Source organism: Mchenga conophoros, linkage group LG9, assembly GCF_057382185.1.
Source record: "Mchenga conophoros isolate Kocher_MC1m ecotype Shallow Benthic linkage group LG9, M_conophoros_male_GT1.1, whole genome shotgun sequence".
Classification (NCBI taxonomy): domain Eukaryota; kingdom Metazoa; phylum Chordata; class Actinopteri; order Cichliformes; family Cichlidae; genus Mchenga; species Mchenga conophoros.
In genome coordinates, this window is record NC_140534.1 from 31355920 (window position 1) to 31365223 (window position 9304).

The following is a 9304-nucleotide window of genomic DNA, read 5'->3' on the forward strand; positions in this document are numbered from 1 at the left end:
TGTTTGTTGATTACAGTTCAGCGTTTAACACAATAGTGCCCTGCAGACTGTTCACAAAGCTGAGGGATCTGGGACTTAACAGCCGTCTGTGTGCATGGGTGTTGGACTTCCTCACTGGCAGAACTCAGGTGGTGAGGGTGGGCAGGTGCTTCTCCAACAGCATCACCATCAACACAGGAGCACCTCAGGGATGTGTCCTCTCGCCACTGCTCTACTCCCTCTACACTTCAGACTGTGTGGCCACCCATGGTTCCAACACCATTGTGAAGTTTGCTGACGACACAGTGGTGTTGGGTGCCATCTCCAACAACGATGAGGCGGCCTACATGGATGAAGTGAAGAATCTGGCATCGTGGTGCCAGGACAACCACCTCCAGCTGAACGTCAGCAAGACCAAGGAGCTGGTGGTGGACTTCAGAAGGGGTCAGCACAGAGACTACAAGCCCATCATCATCAATGGAGCTCCAGTGGAGAGGGTGCAGTCCTTCAAGTATCTTGGTGTCCACATCTCCTCAGACCTGACATGGGCTGCCCACATTCAGGTCCAGACCAAAAAGGCTAGGCAGCGCCTGTATCACCTACGACAACTGAGGAAGTTCAGGGTCTCTCCAAAGATCCTCAGGATTTTCTATACAGGCGCTGTGGAGAGCATCCTCACACAGAACATGACATCGTGGTTTGGGAACAGCTGTGTGAAGGACCAAAAAGCTCTCCAGAGAGTGATCCGTACAGCAGAACGCTGCTGCAGGATTGCTCTCCCCCCGCTTCAGGACACCTACACCAGGAGATGCCGGACTAGAGCAGCGCAGATACTGAAGGACCCGTCCCATCCTGGCAACAAACTGTTCCAACTTCTGCAATCTGGTAGAAGGTTCCGCATCTTCCGGGCAAGGACAGAGAGACTCAAGAGGAGCTTCTATCCCCAAGCCATCCGTGCCCTAAACACACACACCCGCCCGCTCACATCATCTATAATTGACTGAGACAGGACTCTTCCACACACTAAACCAAGGCACAATGTACATTTCAATTCCTTTAATTTTAAATATGCTTATATTGTCTATCCTGTAAAATAGTTAGATGTCTATTCATATAAATGTACAGAATTCACCTGCTTGCTGCTACTACTGCACATTCACCCAGTGTATATACTGTATGTATGTATATATATATATATAATGTTCTTCCTCTACACCCCCCCCCCCCCCATTTTTGCACATGTCGAGGAGCGTGTCAGGCTACATTTCACTGTGTGTTATACTTGTATAACTATGCATGTGACAAATAAAGAACCTTGAACCTTGAACCTTGAAATGTCAGGCAAAACGGTTTATTGCGGGATGGGGGCAGCACTGACTGGGGCAAAACATTTACTTTATCAGGCCCTAGGTTGGGGTCAGGGGGTTCTCTGTCATATTTTTAATTCAATTCAATTCAGTTTTATTTAGATAGCGCCAAATCACAACAAAAGTCGTCTCAGGGCGCTTTAAAATATCCCCTTTAAAATATTTGACATGGCAGGTGTGATAACCGTTGCAAATGTATATATGATTTGCTGCGGACACAGCTACATTCCTGCCTGGTATATGTTGACATTTCTGTTTGCGGCTCAGGAAGAGTCATATTAGTACAGTTGATTGCATTTGTAGTGGTGATACTTCTATTCATACTGCCCTCCGTCTGGTACAGGATTCACAGCTTTGCGGGTCTGTGCATTTACGGTCACGTGGGTCCGACAGGTGTCACATGATTCACCTTGACATTTACTAGTGATGGCCCGCTTGAAGCTGAAGCTCCGGTGCGTGTGTCAAAAAAATCAACACACTGCTTCAGAAGCACTGTGTCGAAGCTTGATTCGTTTGGCCAGAGTCACATGATCAGTGACGTCCGAAGCTTCATTTAGAACCTAACTGCTGATTCAATGGTTTAAAAGGAAGTGAATCATTTGCGGGATTTGTGGAGTGTTTTGATGGTGACAGATAGCAAACCACTGATCATTCCACTGAGAGATTTGGAGCCAGCGAGGAATAGAGGAGGTTCTGTTGTGTGGGAGTATTTTGAGTTGATTTTTGTCAATCGGGTGGGTTTTCCAGCTTTGTTTCTGGCCGTTTGCTTTTGTTTTGTGCGTGTTTATTATATCTAAAAACGGGAAAAAGATAAAATGTCAAAAATCTGCTTCCATAATATAAATATCATTAAATAACTTTAGAAAAACTTCCACTTGACTCTTTACATGTAATGTTGTAAAAATATATATATTTTATTGTTTAATTAATCTTAAAATGTTAGTCTGCCAAATGTGCAGCAATTGAATTTATTTATTCTCTTTAGCTGATAGTTTGTGGGGCCCAGGTAGACTGTAAAACTGCATCTCTACCAGTTTCTGTGCACTCCAGCCTCCTCTGTGCCATGTGAAGGGATTTTCCTTAAGGCAGGAGATATTATCGCCACGAAAAGGAACAGGTTCGGCCATCGCACATGGAACAAATTCTCTTCTTAAATAAAAATGAAAAAGGGCTACTTTAAATGCATCATGTTTTTCATTTGCAAGTTCATAAGCATTTTCCATTTCCATTTCACAATCAATTCTGCCCCCAGGTCAAAAATATGTCTGGGAAAATTTCCCTAATATAATATTATGTATAAATATACCCGTCTAGCTGTTAATTGCATAAGTGCATGGAGGCAGGACCTCACAGCAGAAGCATACTCCATAATGTGTTGTACATTATCATATGTATATTATATGTAATGTGGTATTTTTCAATTATTGTATTTACCAACATCAAGAAGTCACAAGCAAAGAAAGATCACACCATGGAGCATATTTAAACAAGAAGAGTTTACTGGTCAAAATTATTTATTATACAAATAAACCACATTTTTTTAACCACCAAAAAATACACGTTCAAAGCAACACAACGGCAGCCCAATATCAGACAGAATTCCACTCTGTAGAGTGGGGAATCTTAATGAAGCAGTTGGTTTTATTTTGTGGATTCAAGCGGCTCTTCATATTTTGGCCACCAGATGTCACCAGAGAGGACTGTGTTGAAATGCTTCGAGTAATGAACCGTTTTTCAATACAAGCTTCAGTGCTTCAGAAAGCTTCATTTGGCCATCACTAACATTTACTATTTGTGGTGTAATTGCATTGTACAGTAGATGTTAATGCAGCCGGTCAGTGTAGTTAGGCTGATGGCAGCTAGAGGGCGAGACCGGTGTTTCTGTAGAGAATGTTATGTTATGTGGGGGCAGAGCAAGAACAAGGAAATAAAGTGTGGTTATGAATCGTACAGTGGACCCGCGTATAATTGAATAACACGACATGGTGTCAGAAGTCCTGTACTGATCCATATAACCTCGACTGAATGAACCTGTGTCTGGCGGAGCTCGCGGAAATACGAGGGGAGAATATGGTGGATGAGACTGCACAGAGAGCACCGGCGGGGCTGGGCGGGGCTGAGCGCGACATTCAGCATCCAGCCACCGGAATCCTTTGACTTTTCAAAACCGCAGGAGTGGTCCAAATGGATACGGAGGTTCGAGAGATTCCGTCTCACCAGTAATTTGAACGTCAGCTCGGAGGAAAACCAAGTCAACACGTTGATTTACTGCATGGGAGACGAGGCGGACGATGTGCTTCGCGGTCTGAGTTTAACAGCGGAGCAAAGGACAACGTACGAGGGGGTACGTGATGGTTTCCAGGCTTTTTTCATTGTGAAGAAAAATCTGATCTATGAGCGCGCCAAATTCAATATGCGCCGACAGGGAGACAATGAGACAGTGGATGTTTTTGTGACAGCACTGTATGCACTAGCAGAACATTGCAACTATGGAGTGCTACATGATGAACTGATACCATATAGGCTCGTTGTCGGTCTCACGGACAAACGGCTGTCAGAACGCATGCAGCTTGACCCAGATTTGACTTTGCAGAGAGCTATCAACATGGCGAGGCAAAGTGAAGAGGTAAAGCGACAACAATCCTCCTTGCGAGGTCACTCTAGAGCTGAGGCTAGCGATGCTAAGTCAGTAGATAGAGTGCATAAAATCAGTCGTAAGCCTGTTAGAACCAAACTACTCCAGACTAATAGTCGTCAAGCTAAAACATGTGGATTCCGAGAAGACGGCAAAAAAGGGCCAACCTGTCAGAAATGTGGTGGCGCTCCATCCCATTCAAAGCAGGATTGTCCAGCGAATGAAGTGAAATGCCATGCATGTGGGAAAAAAGGACATTACAGGCGTGTATGCAGGGCACCAAAAACAGTGCATGAGCTTGAAGAGGATGAACACGGTTTGTTCCTGGGCAGTGTTAAGTGTGAGGGTGAGCCGTGGACTGTCGACTTAAGCAAAAACAACAAAAACGTGTCATTTAAAATTGATACAGGTGCCGATGTGACAGTCCTACCCCTTAAGGTGTTTAAGGAGCTCTACAGACACAACCACCCCCCAGTCTCCACAAACCAACCAAGGCTCTGCTGGGTCCCGGGAGGAGTCGTTTGGATGTTGTTGGTGCCAGTGAGCTTGCACTGAGGAAGAAGGGAGACAAAGAAATCCTTGAGGATGTCTTTGTTATCAGACACATGCACACTGCTTTGCTGGGGAGACCTGCTATTAGCAAGCTGGAGCTTGTGGCTCGTCTGGAGAGCATAACTATAGAGACGCTTAAAAAGTGCTACCCAAAGCTGTGCAGTGGTCTCGGTGAAGTACGTCAGCCGTACGACATCAAACTGAAACCTGGAGCTCAACCTTTTTCCTTGAAGATGCCACGGAGAATCCCATTACCTCTGATGGACAAAGTTAAGCAGGAGCTGGCCCGTATGGAAGAACTAGGGGTGATCAGCAGGATTGAGGAGCCAACTGATTGGTGCTCAGGCATGGTGGTGGTACCGAAGAAGACAGAAGATGTACGCATATGTGTCGACCTTACACACCTCAATGAGTCAGTGTGTCGAGAGAAGTACATACTGCCATCGGTGGAGGAAACATTGGGCAGATTGACTGGTGCCAGCATATTCAGCAAGCTGGACGCTAACATGGGGTTTTGGCAGATACCTCTGACGGAAAACTCAGCCAAATACACCACTTTCATCACACCGTTTGGGCGTTATTACTTCAAGAGACTGCCCTTTGGGATTGCTTCAGCACCGGAGCATTTCCAGAACAGGATGGTCACAGAGGTCACAGATGGTATGGAAGGGGTGGTTTGCCACATGGACGACGTGCTGGTCTGGGGCAGAACGCAGGAGGAGCATGACTCTCGCCTACACGCTGTGCTGGGCAGGATCCAAAAAGCTGGCATCACCCTAAACATTAACAAGTGCGACATCGCGAAACAGCAGGTGACGTTTTTAGGGCATGTTCTCTCAGCCAGCGGTATCAGCCCTGACCCAAGCAAGACCCAGGCTGTGAGGGAGATGAAGAAGCCACAAAGTGTGAGTGAGATAAGGAGCTTTCTGGGAATGGTTAACCAGCTTGGAAAGTTTATCCCACAGCTCGCAGAGAGGGACAAATCTCTAAGAGACTTACTGTCTAAGAAAAACTGCTGGAGATGGGACCAGGCTAGAGCATTTCAGAACCTGAAAGATGTGCTCACATCACCGCCAGTGTTGGCCATGTATGACCCAAGCCGTGACTGCAAGGTGTCAGTGGACGCATCATCGTATGGCTTAGGGGGTGTGTTGCTTCAAAGATGGGATGAGGAGTGGAGACCTGTTGCCTACGTGTCACGCTCCCTCACTGCAACAGAACAGAGATACGCTCAGGTTGAAAAGGAGGCTTTAGGTCTGAGCTGGGCTTGTGAGCGGTTCCGCAACTTTCTTATTGGCAAACACTTTCAAATGGAGACAGACCATAAGCCGCTGCTAAGTCTGCTGGGGGCACAAACTCTGGATGCGCTCCCTCCCAGAATTCAACGCTTTAGGATGCGCCTCATGCGATATTCCTACTCGATTTCGCATGTACCAGGCAAACACCTGTGGACAGCTGACACGCTCTCACGATCTCCAGTGAAAGCAAAAGAAACACTTCAAGACAAGGAGTTGTTGAAGAGGGCTAAGCCAGCAGATAAATGAGCTTGTCCTTAACTGTCGGACATGTTGCCAAGTGAGAGAAAACCACACAGAACCGCTGATTCCATCACAGTATCCGGGGCGGCCGTGGCAAAAGCTAGGAGCCGATCTGTTTATGCTGAGAGGGAAAACCTACCTTCTTGTTGTGGATTATGCCTCAAGATTTGTTGAGATTGCCCCTCTCACACCTTCAAGGTCAGAGGACGCAATCCATCATCTCAAAGGGATTTTTGCACGTCATGGGATCCCCGAGCAGCTGGTAACAGATAATGGGCCACAGTTTTCAGGGGCAGCTTTTGAGACATTTGCAAAAGTGTATTGCTTCTGTCACATTACAAGCAGCCCGAAATATCCCCAAAGCAATGGCGAAGCCGAACGAGCAGTTAAGACTGTCAAGAATCTATTGCGGAAAGCTGCTGATGGTGGTGGGGGCTTGTAATCTGTGATGGGCATTCAGACCATCACAGATTACAAGCCCCCACCACAGACCTGTGATAGCACTATCCCCCTGCTGAACGAGCTGAACACTTTCTTTGCTCGCTTTGAAGTCCAAAACAGCACCACTGCACAGAAGACCCCACCCCCTCCTGGTGACCAGGTGATGACTCTGTCACCGGACAGCGTGAGGAGATCCCTCAGCAGGATCAATGCACGTAAAGCTCCGGGTCCTGACAACATTCCTGGTCGTGTACTGAGAGACTGTGCAGTGGAACTCACTGATGTCTTCACAGACATCTTCAACATATCACTCATCCAGGCTGTCGTCCCCACATGTTTTAAAGCCACCACAATCATTCCGGTTCCAAAAAAGTCATCTCCCTCCTGCTTTAATGACTACCGTCCTGTTGCACTTACTCCCATCCTGATGAAGTGCTTCGAACGACTAGTCATGCAACACATCAAGACTGTCCTGCCCCCCTCCCTGGATCCCTTCCAGTTTGCCTATCGGCCCAACCGCTCAACCGATGATGCCATCTCCACTGCACTCCACTCGGCACTCACACACCTGGACAAAAATGACTCATATGTTCGAATGCTGTTCATAGATTTCAGTTCAGCATTCAACACCATAATCCCCCAACAGCTCACTCAAAAACTGGTCCAGCTGGGGCTCAACACCTCACTGTGCAACTGGCTGTTGGATTTCCTCACCGGAAGACCTCAAGCAGTACGGGTTGGCAGTAATACATCCAGCACCATCATTTTAAACACGGGGGCCCCGCAGGGATGTGTGCTGAGCCCCCTCCTCTTCACTCTGCTGACCCATGACTGCACTCCATCATACAGCTCCAACCTCTTCATCAAGTTTGCGGACGACACAACGGTGGTGGGTCTCATTAGCAACAGGGATGAGACCGACTACAGAAGTGAGGTGAGACGCCTGGCCACGTGGTGTGCTGACAACAATCTCTCTCTGAATGTGGAGAAGACGAAGGAGATTGTTGTGGACTTCAGGAGAATGCACACCCAACATGCTCCTCTGACCATTGACGGAGCGTCTGTGGAGAGAGTGAGCAGCACCAAGTTCTTGGGTGTGCACATCACAGAGGATCTCTCCTGGACGTACAACACCACAGCACTGGCCAAGAAATCACAGCAGCGTCTCTTCTTTCTCCGCAAACTAAGAAGAGCAGGAGCACCAGCCCCCATCATGTACACTTTCTACAGAGGCACCATCGAGAGCATCCTGTCGAGCTGCATCACTGTGTGGTTTGGAGCCTGCAATGCGTCCTGTCATAGAACCCTCCAACGCATAGTGAGAGCTGCAGAGAGGATCATTGGTGTCTCTCTCCCCTCCCTCCAGGACATTTACAGCACCCGTCTCACTAAAAAAGCCCTTTGCATAGCGGCTGATCCCACACACCCAATGCAAAGCTTCTTCAAGCTGCTGCCGTCGGGGAGGAGACTGCGGAGTCTCCAGGCCAGGACCAGCAGGCTGAAGGACAGCTTCATCCATCAGGCTGTCAGGAAGCTTAACTCCCTCCCGATTCTGCCCCCTCTCCCCTCTCTCCTCCACGGTCTCACTGAACTCTGTCACACACACACAAACACACACACTCTCTGACTCACTCACTGGCCTGCACCAGTTACCAGTCACTTTGTGGAGCATTGGACTGCCATTACCTCATAAGACTTTGTTGTTACACTTTCTCTTACCGTACACTACTAAATCTCCATTTGCACTATTTGCCTATTTGCACTACTCTGCCTGGTTTACACTCAATGTCACTTACCCATTATATTGTATATTGTATAGCTTTCTTGTTATATGTAAAATTGTATTTATTTAAATTTTTACTTTTTAATTATTTTACTTGCATTTTTTAAATCACTTTTATATTTAAATATATTTAAATGTTCATTTGCTATTTATCTAGGGATTGAAGAGTAACGCAATTTCTATTCTCCGTATGTCCTGTACATGTGGAAGAATCGACAAATAAAGTTGACTTTGACTTTGACTTGACTTTGATCCACACTTGGCTCTGCTCGCTTACAGAGCCACCCCACTGCAGAATGGCTATAGTCCAGCCCGACTCTTGATGGGGAGACGGCTTCGCACCACAGCACCAATACTGCTATCTCTGCTAGACCCTGCACTTCCTGATAGTGTGGTTGTCGCCCGGAGGGAAAAGGAGAGGAGGTCTAAAGAGGCACAGTCATATAACCTTCGTCATCGCGCACGCAGCCTCGATAGACTCACTCCAGGCCAAGAAGTGTGGATAACAGACCAGAGAGCCAGTGGCACCGTCATTGGCAGCCACTCCACACCACGATCATATCTCGTGGAGGGACCTCGTGGGACAATTAGGCGGAATCGTCGGCATCTTGTTCCCATGAAACACTCTCCAGACCAAACTGAGAGCAATAATGGGGAGCCAGAATCTGCAGAAGCCTGGGAGCAGTGCTCAACGGACATGCCAGAGACAGTTTCTCCAGAGCTTCCATCTACACCCAGAACCAGATCCGGAAGAGTGGTTGTGAGACCAACCAGATTGGACTTGTAACGGATAAGATGGAAAGGACTGTTTTATACAAGAATACCCCTCTTTCGTAGTATTGTTTGCACAATATGGGTAACAGTGTAAAAGCTAAAAGGTTGTCTTTTTCAGATATGCATGTTCAGAAGTTGGGAAATGCAGGAGGTGTGACAAGTTAGCATGTGAGAATTTGTGTTACTTAACGGGTTAATTAGAGTTAAGATTTTCATTATATAGTACTCCTTACAG